Source organism: Ciconia boyciana, chromosome 10, assembly GCF_034638445.1.
Source record: "Ciconia boyciana chromosome 10, ASM3463844v1, whole genome shotgun sequence".
Taxonomy (NCBI): Eukaryota; Metazoa; Chordata; class Aves; order Ciconiiformes; family Ciconiidae; genus Ciconia; species Ciconia boyciana.
Window position 1 is genome coordinate 137,841 of NC_132943.1, and position 17,758 is coordinate 155,598.

At 37.0% G+C, this 17,758-nt stretch overlaps 1 protein-coding gene across 14 annotated transcripts in view; it reads left to right on the forward strand.

Moving 5' to 3' along the window:
- The window catches only part of BAZ2B (bromodomain adjacent to zinc finger domain 2B), a 168,179-nt gene that overhangs the window by 35,048 nt on the left and 115,373 nt on the right, over positions 1-17,758 (forward strand). For 13 of the 14 annotated variants that reach the window (XM_072874339.1, XM_072874338.1, XM_072874350.1 and 10 more), the window contains exon 2: positions 5,528-5,570. The exons of the other annotated variant lie outside the window; for it this stretch is intronic. The gene's annotated coding sequence lies outside the window, so the exon portion shown is untranslated. The remainder of the gene's footprint in view (positions 1-5,527; positions 5,571-17,758) is intronic. 14 annotated transcript variants of the gene reach the window in all.

A 17,758-nucleotide genomic window follows, 5' to 3' on the forward strand; every position in this document is an offset into this window, starting at 1 on the left:
AAGATAGTTGCATTCTTTAGCTTAGCGTAGCTTAGCTTAGCTTAACCTTGGCTGAAAACTAGTTAAACAGTCACAGTGGGGATTGTAGTGTGGATATATCCTATTTATGGGATTCCTTGGCCTCTGAGAATCTATTGAGTGGTATGGTAGATCTATTTCGCGTTTACTCTTGATTTTGAGTTAGATGTCTTGCTACAATTAAATTTTATGCAAAGCAGCCTGAATATTTGGTTTATGATAGCCCAGTTTAAGCTTATAGGGTACAGACTGTGTGGGTTTCATGGTGCCCCCCACTATGTGCATTTCTTACATTGTCTTATTTAATGTTCTTTGTGATATTAAAGTCCTCTACCTTTTCTCCGCCACTTCGTTGTGTGTTTGCTTATAATATGCTAATGTTCAATTAGGTCTTGGAATATTAAGCAAAACATTACCTTACTACTGAGTGCTACCTCCCTTTAGGAAGAAATGCACAACTGTACTTACTTGGAGGGTAAAGAGTAATTTATTTCAAGCAAAGCAGGTTTGTTATATACAGTTTTCAGAGATAAAATGTGAAATAATTGGATTGAACCACTGATAATAATCTTTTGAATCTCTTGGGAGCACCAAATCTCACACACAGGTGAAATGTACAGGTGATAGCAAATGCAAAGTTCCGCTGTGTTTAAAATGAAATAATGATTAGAGTTACAAGAGTATCTTTTCTGCAAGTGCTGTGAAGAGAGAGGCGAAGCATCATTTTTGTTAACGTGTTACGGAGAGGTGGAATTCCGTTATTGAAATAGACAGTGTGTGGCTGAGATTTGCCAGGGTGATGAAGGGAGGTAGATTCAGAAGTCCTACAGAAACTGAATAGGAACTAAATGAATAAATGACACTTGATGGCACAATGATGACACAACTTTAAGCCATTCATTGTGGTGTGTTTAAGGAAATACTGTAATCACTGTGGAACGAAATGTATACTTAAAATGAAAAAGAAGAGTTTCAAAGTAGTGGAGTAATGAAAGCAGTTTCTAGCTGCTTTCAAGATAGAAAAGAATACTGTTTCTATCTTGTGATAGAAATACAAAACATATTTAAAGCTGAAATTACACTGTTAAATCCTGGGACTTCGAGTTTTTGACTGGTGTCATCTTTTTTTTTTTTTTTTTAAGTTTTCATAGAGTTATTTTAAGAGTAAAGTGAATACCTGGGAAGGTTGGTTATGTCTACATAAAAATGCCATTATCTTTAAGAAAAATCCATGAGGCAAGCTTGAATCCATTCCAACATGTGAGCTTGCAATATTTCTTTGATGCTGGGGAAGGTGGGGTATGGTGGGAGGGATCTCTTCAACATGTAAGTTTCTTCTCCCTTTCAAAGGGAAAATAACTTCTATGCCTATTTTAGAGGTCTTGGACCATTTATTTACTGACTGTGGCGAGTGCTACTAATGTATTGAGGTAGGTTTTTCCAGCAAATGAATAAAACTCTGAAACCTTTAGTGTTTGGAAAGAGAATAAACAACCTCAGTAATACAAGCCCATGCATTAAATATGCTTTTCTTTATTGATGAATAATGGACAATGGTCTTTGATTAACTTAGTAATTTGTTTATTGTAAATATGTACAGCATCTGGGAGGAGAAACCAGGGCAGTGTGTGATGCATTTTGTAGAGGCTGCATTGTATTTGCAGTTGTTTGTTTACTTATGTAAGAACAAATCTAACTTCTTATTTCTTACTCAAATATAATAGACAACTCTATTTTTGTTTTTAAAAACTGAATTTATTTGCTTGCGTTTACAGTGTTTGCATTTACAGTGCATCAAGATGCACTTTTTTTTTCCCTTGGAGAGTGTTAGATACACAGGACATTTGTCAGTCAATTGTGTGTGGTACAAAATTGTTCAACTGAAGTTAGTATTGGCTTATCCAAAGATAGTAGGTAAGTTTGTGTGTCTACATCTAGCCAGATTTACTTTCCCAGTCTGTAAAATTGTTGGATTTGGACCTTCACTAAAACCTTGACTATGTGCAGTTGATGCTGTTTGGGAGGAAGAACATTTGACTACTGCATTAGATTAATTCAACACTAGTACTAGTTTTATTACCTGTAGTTTTGAATGTACTGCTAAAATTTTCCTGCTGAATACAGACTTTTTATTAAGCCTAATGAAAGTACGTGATACTCATGTGTTCATGCAGGGTGATTTGCATAATACCGTACGATATTTTGATGGAGGGATATGCTGCTGTATTTCTGTTAAGTATTTCAAGAAGGGGATTAAGAAATTACCCCATTTGCGTACCCCAGCATCTGCTGGTGGTATTGCACAATTGCGTGTGTTCTGGTGCCTTTCTCCCCTGTTTTTTTGTCTTAACATCTCCCAGATGTTTCCCGACACCTCTGCTCATCTGTCTCAAACTCTGATTTTGTATTCTAGCACCCCTTTCCAAGCTCAGATTTGACAACCCTCCTACCCCACCCCTTCCCTCAGGTGCAATCAACTTCATGCCTCAACTGCCTGTGGAAAGGTACTCGCCTTTTGGCTCACGTAAGTACACAGGTATTCAGGGTAGGAATGGATGTAGAATATGACCTCTAATAACATGAGTATTGGAGTATAGAAGGCTGAAAGCTTACAGAGACAGCAGATCTTGAGGTCTTCTGTGAATTTTGAAGATGGACTGAAATGTTTACTGCACCATTTGAGATTAAAGACTGACCTTTGTAAGTCTTTAGTCAAAGAAAGCTAAGAAAATATGAATGTAGTTTGTTGAAATATATTTTACGTTATTATCTGAAGTAATTTGTGTGGTATGAATCTGTGAGATAGATCCAGACTGTATGAAGTGATTCTGCTTATGCACATGGCTAATGTTGAAATTTTTTGCTTTGGGAATAATTCTTAACATATGCAGACCTTGAAGTATTGGAGCCACAGTAAAGCCTGTTTTTAAAACTGTTACCTGTTTTTACTTGCAGTTGTGCTGTCTTTTGTATTACAATTTCTTAAGTACTTATTCCAATGTCTTGCAGAAACTTTGTTTACAATTTTTTGTGTTTCTGGTAAAGTTGTAGAGGATTTTCCAAGTAGTGACCCTTTTCATGTACTAAGGATAGAGAAGAGACGAAAAAAAGCCCCTCTTTTTCCTCACTCCTTGGTTTACATACTTGCATCCAGTCGGAGCAGATGAAGTATAGAGGAGAAGCGAGCAGCTGGCAAAGGAGATGTGTTGAAGCAACAGATTGTCAGAGAGCATCAGGCTGAATCTACTACTCAAGATTTCCTCCCAGTCTCTTCTTCTCTTTTGGAAGTGTTGTTACCCTGGGGAAACAAGTAGGCTATTTTCCAATCCAGTTGCATCCTTAAGGATCTGGGTAACTTCTATAGAGAAACTTTTTCTTTTCATTGGACAGTATTTAGGGCTGAGGAGGCTGTGACTGTGCAGTATGCTCTGCCTGCCAGTAAGGTAGTTGTTTATCATTCCTTGCAAATGGCAAGCTGGAACTTTAAGAGCTGTTTTCACTATCCTCAACTCTATTGAACCTCTAACATTTGTCCCAAGGTTCAGGTTTTGGTGGGCTATTCAATGCCTTCAGGACTGATACCAAAACTTAGCAGTGCCACAGGTATAGATGTAGTCAGAAGTAGAACGTATGTGCAGAATTGTAACAGGCAGCAAGTACTTGAACTTCAGCTAATACAGGAAATACCATGTTTCCAGCGTAGAAGAAATATGACTTCAACTTTGTTTTCTACTTTCTGAAGGACAGTTCAGGGTTCTAGTCAGCCAGCAGCATGGTTGAGAGGGTAGTAAAATACATACTTTTGTAAGCTTTTCCTCTCTCAAATGCTTTGCTCCCACTTTTTAAATGGTGTAGTGACTGTGTCATATCTCCTTCCATCACTTCGCATTAGGGGTTGGTTTGCCCTTTTTTTTTTTTTTTTTTTTTGGTGTGGCCAAAGCATGGAAGTAGGGTAGAGAAGGGAAACATTAATATTTTGATTTCTCCTTGGGAGAACGAACGTGATGCCTTTCCTGTGTAGGTTGATGACATTGCCACTGACTGTTATGAGGAAAGATTTGTTCCTGGTTGTCCTTTGATAAGGGAGAAAAATACGTGTTGTTTTCGTGGCAGGCCTGGGAGTGTAGTTTGACAGTAGTGGCCATAACAAACAAAAAAACAATTGTTGGTGTTAATGCCCACCCATTTACAGGTTGTAATAGAAAATTAAATTTAAAAAACTACGGCTGTGGTTGATGTAATTACCTACCTAGATTTAAATTGTTACTTAGCTTACCTAACTCTGTAAAAGAAGTTCTTGCTCATGTAGATGGCTGAAGTTTTGTTTGTGTAAATTTATTAGTATGTTTTCTTGACTGTGGCACTGTGAGATAGGCCGGCTTTATCCTCCCATCAGTGTGATGCTGTAAAAAAAAATTCCAGAGTAAAAAGGTCCATTTTTCTACACACTTGTTTTTTAAAGTGTTCAGTGTAAAATAAAAGCCCCAAACAAACCAATAACAAAAAAAACCCCCTGAAGTCCCATTTTACCCTAGCATTTTTTGATATGTAGGCAATTATGCATATTTGCTCAGTTAAAATTGTCTATCAATGTAGCTGAAGAGAAACATCTACAGGCTTTGTATAGCAAGTATATGTTTAATGCTACAGAAGAGATTTTTAAAAGATCAAACTGTAAAATTTCACTGACTTTTTACTGGTCTTCAGTGGAAAAAAAATTATTAGAAAAAACCACAACAATATCAGATTTCTACTACTATAGCAAGTAACATTTTCCTGTAATGGTTGTATTCCAAATGTTGCATCTGTTTTGCTGTTTTCTATTTCCTGTACAGTGTGTATGAACTATGTGTTTAGAAAAACTTGATCCACCCAGGGAAAAAAAATATGGGAAGAAAGCAATCCAAACAAGTGTTCAAAAATTATTTTTATTTTTAAATTTTCAGTGAAATGTGTGTAGATTTTGTACTGACATAGAGATGCTTCTGAATTCTCATAGCATGAGGAGAATTTGAAATACAATATTTCAAATACTGCACCGTAGTGCAGTAATGGAATGAAACTCTGGTTCTGTGTAAAGAAAATTGAAAAATCCCAAAATTGATTTCTGGGAGGCCAGAATTCTTTTTGCATTTTAACAGAAAGATTGCTTTGACTTACTGTGTACGTCAAAGGGGAACATATTGTACTATATCATTCACAATTTAGTAAGGGTAAAATGGGCATGTGTATTTAAACAGCTGGTTGCGAGCAAAAAAAGTGTGATTGGCTTAAACTATTCTTGTTTTAATGGCTTCGTATCTGGCTGTGGGAAGCAAAGTGTTTTCAGTACGCTGGAAATACTTCACAGACGTCCGTCGTCGTGTCGTGTCGTCCGTCCGTCGTCCCCCCCCCCCCCCCCCCCCCCCCGAAATTTTACTGTTCTGTTTGATGTGTCTTTCTTTGTCCTTGTAAAAGTTAGTTAATTAAAGGATGACTCAGCTGATCATTAATTGTTTTGTGTTTGCAGGTTGCAAAACAGTAATGTCACAGAACTGACCGCATTCATCACGGTAAGTAAGCTGTAGCAATAAGCATTCTGATAATTTTCTGAGAAGCATGACTCATAGGAAAAAGGAAAATGTTAAGTACTGTATGGCTTAGTGCTAAATTCTGCATCCAGGTCCTGATTTCAGCAAGACATTAAGCACAGGCTTAACTAAGACTTTTAGATTCTTAGCCCACGTGTGCAATTACTTTTGTGACTTCAGGCTTAACTATTGAGTAGGTTTTTACCAATGAATGTCTATTATAACACTGTTATCGTTCTTTCTGCATTTCCTTGTATGTAGGCTTGAAATATAAATATGGTAGAATGTAATTTTAGCGTGTTGCACATTTTCAGCATACCTTTAGTAATTTTGATGTCTGATGTTATACAGTTTAGGGAATGTTTAAAATGAATTGAGAGATTGTGCTGAGAGTTTTGATTCCAAAATCAATTTTAGCAACTTTGAAAAGTATTTTGAATAGTCAGAGAATGTGTGATATTTTGTTACATGATGAGCATGTATTATCTTGTTTTATTAATAGGGAGTTTACTAGACTATTAGGAAATGAAGAATTTTGCATTCACATCAATTTGCTCAGTTTTTCTCAGGATAACTAAAGAAAAAAAAGTATTTGTGTCTTACTCTGGTACTTTACTTTAGACAAAGTTAACAATGAAAACTAAAATAGATAGAGATTTAAACAGAAAGCCTGACTGGATTTGCTTAGCTCACAGATGCAACTTTCAGGCACACTTTTTAACTTTTGTTGTACCTAACTGTCTGTGAGGTCTGTAAAGTAAGAGAGGAAAATCTGAAATAGATTTGAAATTATTTTTCAAGTTTATTATTTTGGTGCCTCTCATATTAACCATCAATTCTTCATACACTTGTGATAATATACCCTGAAAATAGCAAATGCAATACTTACATTTGTAAGGACGTGTTGTAAGTTTATGTCCAGTAATGAGATGTGTTGCTTAACACATGCCTTGTTTAGATCCCAGACATGATGATGTGTGATACAGTGGAGTGTTATGTTTCAATAGCAACCTTCATGCCCTCATCCTGGAGGTAACTTTTACAATCAGTAAAGATAAGATTTGCACTGACAGTAGGAAAAAAAAGGCTAAATCAATCACTTTTGCATGCTAATTAAAAGAATTTTTAAGATTAAATTTAAAAGGCTCAGGTTTTAGAAGTACTTCAAGTGTACAGTTGCATGTGGGAAGAGAAGCTATTAAAACCACGACATGTGACTTACCATTCCCGTAAATACTGTATTAAGAGCACCGACATCTGCTGAATTCAAAGAACGAATAGGTTCATATGGAGAGAGCAGATCTATTAAATAGGGGGATTCAAGTGAATTAAAGGTCAAAAGAACAATTTTCTAGTAAACACATTGGTTAGCAACAGTGATAGGAGAGCAGGTAAGGGTGGGAGGTAAGATAACCTGCTATTTCAAAGCGAGAAGCAGCGATCTGAACAAATTCTTTTTTTTTTTTTTTTTTTTAAAAGCACAACTAGGAAAGTCATTCAGTAATTTGCAATAATAGACAAAAATGGGAAGACTGTATCTAGGATTTAGAGTTTACTGCAGGCATTAGACGTTGTAAAACCTTCTGTAATACAGTAGTATACTGCCAACTTCTGTAAGGTGAGCCAGTTTTAATGAAAAAGCTTTCTTTTCATACAAGCTGAACCCTGTTGTTTTTTTGTTAAAGGTAAATTTTTTTTTTTTTTCCTGGGATGTACTGAAACTGAAAGACTGCTACCTTCCCAGCCTCCCTGTGTCTGAAGAAAGGCTTTGGAACTTTCTAGAAGAAGCTTTCAGTTTTGCAGGGGGTAGGGAGGTGTAGTATCTAATTAGTTTTAAACACTACCCGTATCTTGGGACTTCAAAAAGCTGAACCTGCTAACATTTTGACTTGTGAAATCTTGTTTTAAAAAAAATTAAAAATTAGTCCTTTTCCTTGGAAAGGAGATGCGACCCCATTGAGAATACAGGTACACAGAAATATGAAAGCAACCATTGCTTGAGTTGAAAATTTCTCTCTGACTTTCCTGAACACTCAAGTGTTATGAGGGCTCCTTCCTCCTTAATGTTTTGGGAGTTACTACCCACAAACAAGTCTAGATCCTACTTTGAGGGGCAGTTTTCCCTACACCTACAACCAAGGAGTGGGAGCTGCTAGGTGGCTGCAGCTGGCCTCTGTTACTCTGTGCAACAGTCAGGATGAGTACTGAACAAAAAATTGCCTTAGAATGGGAAGAATGCTCCATAAATGGTCAAGTTGACATGCATAACTTTCGCCCTTTAAACATGCAATTGGAAAAGAACACGAGGAATTTATAGAAAGATTTGTGCTTTTTGATCAGTTTTCCTGTAGGCCTTAAAAAATGCAAGGGCAATAATAGCCAGGCGTAGATCTCTTTCTCTCAACAAGCTTATTTTTAAGGCTGATTGTTTGTACTAACTCGGTGTACTGATTTATTCTGCTTGTGTGTTTATGGCTGACTGTAAGTTACTTAATCCTTTTGTGAGGGATGAAAAATATCAAATCTCTGAAAAAGAAGAAAAAACATATCCTTAGTCATCTCTAATGGTTTTGTGGGTACAGTCAGTTCTTTAGCCTACAGAACATACTTTCTTTGTTACGTAGCAATAAGAACCCTTCCATACAAACAAAAAAATGGCACCTCAGTATGCATTCTGTTGTAACAAATAGGTTGCCCAAAGGAGAGTTTGAAAAGATTAGGAAAAATGGCAAGTAAAAATTCCTTGTACTTTTTGTCCTTAATGATGGCTCTTTTATTTGTTCCAAAAGGTGGTGGTGGGGAATTCTAACAGTACCACTTTACCTGTGGAAACAGAAGTAATGTAGAATGTTAACACAGTACTTGAAAGTTATGCAGATAATACTTTATAAAATTTTATATGTGGTTGTAACTAAACAATTTATTAATGGCTATAATTAAACAAGTGATTTAAAAGTAAAAGATCGGCTGAGCAGAAGGCTGAACAAAATCTTCTAGAGAGCTAAGGTAAAGTTAAGAAGAGAGGCCTCAGAATTTGACCAAAATTGTGTTGACAAGTTAGCTTGAGAGATGTTGCCATTGCAGGAACACTAGAGTTGGTGAATACTGCGGTTAGCAGAAGAATAAATCTTGCTTTCTACAGAAAGTAGAAGTAAGGCTTTGACAGGTTTTGAAAACTACCCAGTTTCTTTTCACAGTAATGAAGTATATGCATTGGCCTACTTTGAATTGGTGACTAGGAATGTTAAGGCGAACAACAACAGAGGAAGTGTTTGAGTTTTTTTTGCTGTCAGACCCAGGAAAGATTTTGTATATTTGAATTCTAAATATAGCATTCAAATATACAGGTTCTAAAATACAGAAGCGAATTGCCAAGAAAAGCACTTCCCTTACATGAAACTTAAGTGTGTGTAAATAGTAGCCTGTTTGCAAACTAAATAAAAACACAGCAGACTTGCAGAAATGTGCAAGTTAGGCAAACATCTTGCTTTTTTTTTTCTTAAAAAAAACCCCAATAAACAAAAAACCATGTGCTTTATCACTTGTCAGCTGCTATGTCTCAGAACAAAAGAAATTGCACAAAAATGTGATCCTTGAACAGTAAGTGAAATTTGATAAGAAGTCTGGGAACTGGCAACTATTGAGAAACTATTGATAACAAATTGGAACATGCTGTACAGAGAGGTAAGGGGGAAAGAAAGAAGAAAAATTGGTGAACTCAGGTTAACAAAAATAGTTATATGCTTTTATGGCAATTTCAGTGTATCATTAGCTCCCTCCCCACAACTGTTCCCATACTTCTCATCAGAAGTTAGCTTAAGCATCTAGATACATAGCTGTATTTGCCTTTTTTCATCATGTAAATACTCAAAAGGATGCAGAGAATTCATGTGAAGGTACATTTGGTTATGGAAAAGGAATCTTTGTTTTTATATTGCCCCAAAACAATTCTGGGGCCTATAGTACAAGAAAGACATGGACTTGTTAGAGCAGGTCCAGGGGAGGCCACAACAATGCTCCGAGGGCTGGAACACCTCTCCTGTGAAGAAAGACTGAGAGTGTTGGCGTGTTTCAGCCTGGAGAAGAGAAGGCTCCAGGGAGACCTTATTGCGGCCTTTCAGTATATAAAGGGGGATCATGAGCAAGATGAAGAGAGACTTTTTACCAGGGCCTGTGGTGATGGGACAAGAGGCAGTGATTTTAAACTGAAAGAGGGTAGGTTTAGATTGGACATAGGGAAGAATTTTTCTCTACTGTGAGGGTGGTGAGGCACTGGAACAGGTTGCCCAGAGAAGTTGTGGCTGCCCCATCCCTGGAAGTGTTCAAGGCCAGGTTGGATGGGGCTTTGGGCAGCCTGGTCTGGTGGAAGGTGTCCCGGCCCATGGCAGGAGGATTGGACCTGGATGATCTTTGAAGGTCCCTTCCAAATGGAACCATTCTGTGATTCTATGAAAACATGCTGTCCATTGCTTGTAGTAATAGTATTTGAAAAGTAGCAGTTTGGTTTTTTGACGGTGTAGGTGGATGTACATTTGGCAAGCTCAGAAAAAATACAAAAGCTTCCAAAACAGCCTATCCTCCAAAGAACAGAAGAATTTGCTTCCTTCATACATGTGTAACACCTGCAGATTTAATTAGATCTTTACTTCAGTATAATAACAACAATTAACATTGACTAAGAAACTAAAAATAATAAGATTTTAACGGTTTTATGTGCTTACAGTAATTATACAGAGTGTAAATAAAAGGCAGAAGGCAATTACGCCTCTTTTCTACTTACTTTTGCGTAGTTATTTTTAGAAAATCATCTCATTAAAAAATTGAAGTAGTTTATTGCTGTATGTTCCTGATTTGTCTGCAAATATGGTCATTGTGTGTGTATGTTTAGATTTATTTATCAAGGAAAACAAATTAACATGCTAGATAAAACAATTGTGGAAGTAAAATTACAAAATGACCAAAAGTTTCAAGGAAAGAATTAATAAGCTGCGTATTTCTCTGCGGAATACCTAGTTTTATTACAGTTTTCTTTTGAACTAATAGACTACATTTGATGTGTTGTATTTTATAATAGGAAGGCAGTTTTAAAAAACAACCCCCCCCCACCCACCCTCCCCCCCCCCGCTACTGATACAACTTCTGTAAGAGTTACTGCCAACTGTTTTAATGCTGCTGCTGCAAACCAGATTTAATAATGGTTATTTGCTGAAAGGGTTAAAGAGCAGATTTTGATTATGTATTGTAAATCCATGATTAGCATCTGTTAGGAGGAATAAGTGGTTTATTAAGCGTTACTGTACAGATGGCAACTGGAAGAGCTCAGATGTAAATTGAATTTTCAGTAGTATCACTGTATTGTTAAGACCAGCTGGTTTTAGCCTTGCAATAGCAGCGATCCGTTTGCACAAAAAAGTGTTTTTGTTGTTTACAGTTACCTCAAAAGTTTAAAAGTTCAGCAATCTTTCAAAGTACCTATGATTAGTTAAGAGTTTTCACTTTGTTTGCTTTGGCTTTCTTATAGAAAGAAGTCTTCTTAGCATTTAAACACAAAGCTTTGTCCGCTTATGGGAAATGAGAAATCTTTTTTTAAATTAAATTTCAGAGTCTTAATATACAGTAGCTCTGTAATTTAGATTTTTAGGTTAAGACGACATTTCTAGTCAACTATTGAAAAGATGATTTTCCATATGTAAGCTGATGCAACCGTATCTTTTGAATCTAAGTCTTCAGGGACTTTTCTGCTGGTAGTTAATCTGAGTATCGTGTTCCTCTTTCACCTAGAAAGCTGCTTTTAATAGGACTTCACCAATTCACCACAGGAAAGCTCCAGAAAGTGTGGTCTGGGTAAAGGTTACGAATTCAAGGAGGGAGGCGTATTGCATGTGGGTTTTTTTATTTGCTGTTACCAGAATTCATAATATTACTGTGAATCATTTGATATTTGATTATATTCTTAAAGTTTTAAAAATCCTTAGGCAAGACTAAATTTGCTTTATTTAATTTCTGATTTTAAGGTAGTAGCAAATCCTGTGGTAATAAAGAAAACTTGAGATAGTGGAATCAAAAAGAGTCAAAAGTGAGAAGGCAACTGGGATCCTTAATTAAATAAACAATGAGAGTTATTTTATTTTTAACTTGACAACTGGAAGAGCTTAGATGTGTGTTTTGTGGGAAACTGATGTGAAAACAGAACAGCTTGGTAAATGGGAGCGGCATACTGATCTCTCTTCAGCCATGTGTGAAAGGCACAAGGCCTTGGCTTATTCCTGATTTGTGGCTGTAGCTCTGTTCTTCCGTTGCTTGTAGCATCAGTAGTCCATAAACCATCTACTGATTTATCTTAACAGTGAGTGAATAAGAGTAAAAGATTCTTTTCAGAAATTTTTGCCTACCAGAACAGGTTGGGGGCAGTAGCAGAGAGGCCCTTGGGGTTTTGGTAGACAGCAAGCTGAACATGAGTCAGCCATGCACTTTCTCAGCAAAATAGGCCATCATGGGGTGTATTAGCAAGAGTGTAGGCAGCAGTTTGAGGGGATTGGTTCCCATTGCCCCATTTGGCCCTTGTGAGACCACATCTAGAATGCTGTATCCCAGTTTTGGGGTCCCCAGTACAAGATAGATAGTGACATACTTTAGTGAGTCCAGTGGTTGGCTACCAAGATGAATAGGGAACGATAGCACATGACATAACAGATGTGAGAGAATTGGAATCGTTCAGCCTTGAGGTGGCTTCCCTGAGCTAATGGTTATCTTGATCTGCTTAAGAGGTGTTAGAGAGAAGAAAAGTCAGGTTCTTCTTGGAAGTGTACAATGAAAAGAGAAGAGGCAAAAGACACAAATTATGCGAAGGGACAATTTGATTAGATAAAAGGGAAAAATTCACGTGAATGGAAGTTGTCAAACTTCACAAGCCAGCATTGTGTGCTTGCAGCCCAGAAAACCAGTTGTATCCTGGGCCGCATCAAGAGAAGCGTGGCCAGCAGGTCAAGGGAGGTGATTCTCCCTCTCTGCCCTGGTGAGACCCTACCTGGAGTACTGCGTCCAACTCTGGGGTCCTCGGTACAAGAAAGACACGGACCTGTTGGAGTGGGTCCGGAGGAGGGCCACGAAGATGATCACATCCCTATGTCCAATCTAATTTTTTACTGTGAGGGTGGTGAGGCACTGGAACAGGTTGCCCAGAGAAGTTGTGGATGTCCCATCATTTGAAGTGGTCAAAGTCTGGTTGCGTGGGGCTTTGAGCAACCCAACGTAGTAGAAGGTGTCCCTGCCCACGGCAGGGGTGTTGGACTAGATGATCTTTGAAGGTCACTTCCAGCCCAAACCAGTCGTGGTTCTATGAAACACTGAAATGAGCGCTCAGCCTGCAAAATCTGCATCTTGTTTACTGGACAAGGCTCTGAGCAAGTTGTCATAACTTCAAAGTTAACTGTGCTTTGAGCAGGAGGTGGGATCAGATGACCTCTGTAAGATCCTTCCAATCTAAACAACTTTATGCTTCTGTCTTAACTAGAAAGTTGTAAATTATTTTCCTTTCCTTCCCCTTTGTCTCTTTCCTCCTAGGATTTTTAAAGGAGGAAGGTAGAATTAGAAAGAGGCAGTAGCATCAAGGAATTGTTGAGTCAAGTCAGTGCTTCATAGCAGGGAATGTGTGGTGGAAGACAGCTGCAGTTGTGTAAGACTGAGAAGTATTGGTTTTCTTACAGTAATTGGCTCTTGTTTTTTCCACTGCCCTTCCACATCCTCAGTGAGGTCTTTCTGAGGATAGTGCTGTCTCCCAGTTCTGGCCATGCCTGAATACCTTTTCTTGGTCGCCTCCTTACCTCTGCTGCATTGTAGTACATCCTCTCAAAGATGTGTTCCTTTTGCTTTTCTGTTTGTCCTGGTTTTCCCCAGTCTGGGAACAATTGTCTTAATTTTGGATGTAGCGTGGTGCCGTTCTTCAGGTTTGAATCTTAGGCGCAAAAAACAGCGAACAATTAAGTGCTGGTCCGTATTTGACTTGAGACAAGTATGTTTCATGCAGGTGCTCCCTTGTACTCTATAGCTTGCCAGCCCGCTTCAACACCACTGAAAAACCAAAGTAATGACCTAGTGGTAATGGGGAGATGGGTAGGGGTAGTTGAACTGCAGATGAGAGAAGAAACAACTGAAATGTATATTGATAGCAGGTGGAAAGTTGAACAAGTTTGGTGGGGATTTTTTGTTTGGGTTTTTTGGGTGAGAGATGTGATATGAGAGTGTCAGGTGACTACCTGTAAGTCATAAAATAAACATGTTGGATATGTATCCGTGTACATCTGATCCTACCCTTCCTAAGGCAAGCACAAAGGTAAAGCCTGAACTAGTTCAACCTTATACTGCAGTCTACCCAAGCCCTAGTGTGATTTAGCCAGGGATATTCTAGGGGTCAATGTATTTTGGGGGATGGAGACATTTTTTTCCATACAGATTTAGAAAAATATTCTTTGCTTAAATTGTGTTTATGTTTACAATATTAAAAGCAGCCTGAACAATGTGAATAGTGGGCAGAGAGCATATAGAAATAGAACAGATTCAATTTATCAAGTGTCTGCCACTTAATTCTGTAAGGGAAGAAGTAAAGACATACGCAATGAGAAGAAAGAATGGGAGGTAAAGTTGAGATTTAAAAATAGGCACTTTATAGGTGTTATGAAGTAAATTTTCATAAAGTTGATCGCAAGTTTTGTCTAGTATTCAAATATTTTGCTCCTATATATTTAACATATTGAAGGTTTGTATGGCAATAGTTGGACATCTAGCTGTGCGATTGTATGTGTTTACACATGTATTTGTAATACAAAATTCTTTCTCCTGTGGCCCAGTTTCACTGTAAAATCAAGCTGCAAGTTTGCACGTTTAAAAATTACTCTAGAGTACCAACATATACCTGAATTTCAAGACTCTAAAAGTTGCTATCAAGGAATACATTCACTAAAGTCGTGTTGTGATGGGCCTGATGATGAACTGTATATTCTCATACTTGATGGAGAGGATGTGCGTGCGTATACGTGTGTGTGTATACATGAATATATATATATATATATATATATATATATAAAAAATTGGTTTTATCCATCCATGTATCATCTGTTTTATCTGAGGACCTAATTCTTTAGGTATTCATTTAGTAGGCAAGATTCTCTTTCTTCTTTTGTCCCAGCTCTAACCTGGATTTTTTTTTTTTTTAAATCAGTGTGTATATACGTCAAGAGATGTAGAGCTGAATGTAGTTTTGTTGGTTTCAATGAAGCTGTGATAGTTTATTCTGCATGGTTGTCTGTAATAAGGATCTTACTAGGCATGTCTTGTTTATTTGGAAAAGAAAAAATAAATTGCAATTGTGTGCATGTATGTTATGTAAATACAGATTTTAAAATGATCAGGTATTTTCTAACTGTTTTTACATGTTTTGTCGGTATTTGAAAAGTTTTCTTTTTACGTTTTCCAAAGGTAGTTTATTTAAAACAAGCACAGCAATGAAAAGGATGTAGAATTTGGAGTTTTGATATTCTTGCACAATTCAGAAGAATTAAAGAAATGGTATGTTAAAGCACAGCTTAAATGCATATCACTTGAATAAAGCACAGGCTTAGAGCTTGTAGAGGGGTTATATGTATCATTGTTTCAGATGTATTACAGAGGTGATGTCAAGGTGAAAGCAGACTTGCAGAATGGTTGGAAATCATTGATATTCTGACTCTGAGGCTGTAAATGGCTCTGTGGCAGATGGAGTCTTTGTCAAGGAAGAAAAATGGCAGCTCTGGAACATCATAGATGTTTTTGCTTAGCAGCTCAGCACATAGGCTGTGACCTTCCAGTGTTCAGGAGTTCCTCCTGTGCTTTAATAAATTGTCCTCCACTTTTATTCCCTAAAAGTAGATAAATAGTAGTCATCATAATTGAGTACAGTTTGGGGTATTTCATTATGGAAAAGCATAAGCATGCTTCATTGCCGGATTTTTTTAAAAGTTAAGCTTTGAAGGATGCTTGCAATTTCTGCATGAAGTGCCAGAAGTAGCTTTTAACTAAGCATTGTGTGTTACTGAAAATAAAGGCGTGTGTTTGTGTGCGTAGAGACGAGTACTAGTACAGCACAATACTAAAACTGTGTATGTGAACTGTTAATTCTCTGGAATATGATTTTAAACCACAACAAAACCCACAGTAAACTGGACAGTGGTAACTTTTAGAATATGTTCATACTGTGGGCATCTATATCTGTGTGATTTATTCCAGCACAGTACAGAATTTTAGACTATATATTGAAGAAGCTATTTCTGGTTAGTTCAGAGAGGATAAATATGGTTGATAAATTCAGTCTTATTTCTGAGTTCATGTTTTTTCTGTATTGATAAAAAATCAGGTACCTTTTTTAGCACCTGGCAGCATCTAATTCTGTGTACTGTTGATATGATGTCATCTGTGTTAATCTGTGAGGTTGAGTCTATATTTGTGGACTGAGGGTTCACTTTTATCTGTAGAGTAACTGGTTTCTATATAGAGAAACCAGTTACTACCAGATTCTACCAGAATCGTATATTTCATATGTAAAGTAGATTTGGATATCTTAGTCTTTCTCATTTAGTAATTTGAATTAAGACTATATCCTTTAACAGTTCTCTATATTCTTAGGTCCCCCACTAGTTTGATCCCTAATAAAACCATTGATGTCAGTTGTTGTAGTATATGGCTTCAAGAGCCTATAACATCTTGTAGAAGGTGCTCAATTGGACAGTTGACCTATATTACGGGATAATAAATCATTGTTAAACGTGCAAGCATTTCAGAACTATCACCTGCCAGCCATAGTCTTTAGCCTACTTGACAATTGTTAGAATTACAGAAAGCAATCACTGTTCATCACAGAAGAAAATGACCCAGCACTTTCAAGGGTCAAGGTTGTTGCGTTAGAGTCTCTTTCTTTCAAACCCTGGAGGTTGTATAGTCTTTGCTTTTAAAGGTGAGCCCACTATAATTAACTGTGCCTTTATCTGTTCAGTTTCAGTCATTTTGAGATGTAACGTGGATGGCTTTTTTGCAGAAGGATAAATGCTTTGTAACTGAAACAGAAGAATTTTTGATAGCATGTGATTGAAAATAGTCTTCATAAATCTTTTTATTAGGACATTGTAATGCACGAATGAGAGTAAGACCGCTTCATATGATGTATGCCTGGATGTCCATATCAGGTAGCTGCGTATCTTTAAAAGTGAGAGAAATGGAAGGAAAAGTTAAGGCCATGTGTTACATACTTTCAGATTTCAAAGCTCTCAATGACATAAGTGCTTGTTTACCTAAAAAGGAAGAATTGGAGCACATATGAAGAGAGTTTATGGAAATTTTTATGCTTTCAATTACTTACCTAGTTCATTACGTCCAGTATCTTGCTGGTATTCTTCCTGGGTTGTATAGAGACAGTTTGATATGACTGGCTCTAGGGGTGGTTAAGTCCATTTTCAGACATTTCATTATTTTTCTCCTCTATTTTTCGGTGGTCTCTTGTGCCTTCTTTTTCTTTGGTCTTGTGATGGCCATCGTAACTATAGAATGACTGAATGACTTCCTTATGCCCTCAAGATAAAATGAGAAAATAAATTACAAATTACTTCTATTTGTTCCAAAGGAGTTCTGTACGCAATTTTGGTATACTAAAAGTAACTAACTAGTTGGTGGTTTGTCTTCATGGAATTAGGGTTTTGGAGTGTTAGTTGAAGCAGAAAGGAGAAAAAAGGCAAACAAACCCCACACACAAACAAAAAAACCGACCCTACCAAACAAGCCAGCAAACATTTATTTTCTACTGTTTTGTATTAGTTTTTGGTATGACTTTGGAGCTTATCAATAATAATGCTAACTTTGTAGTGGCATTATAGTAACGATATCTTATTTGTATTATTTCTATTAAAAAAACTCTGTAAAATAAGAACAGTGGAAAAATTTAGTGGGCTATATTATTATTTTTAATAGTTTTGGGGTGGATTCAAAACATAGTTTTGATACTCTTGGAGCTAGGGGTGTAAATAGGTTGCTTTTTATCTATGAAGTATAAGGCAGCATATATCCCACAAAACCAAAATATGGTATTAGTAGTATAATGAGAGAAAAATGTCCTTTAAAATACTTTTGTAATGTTTTAATTTTTATGG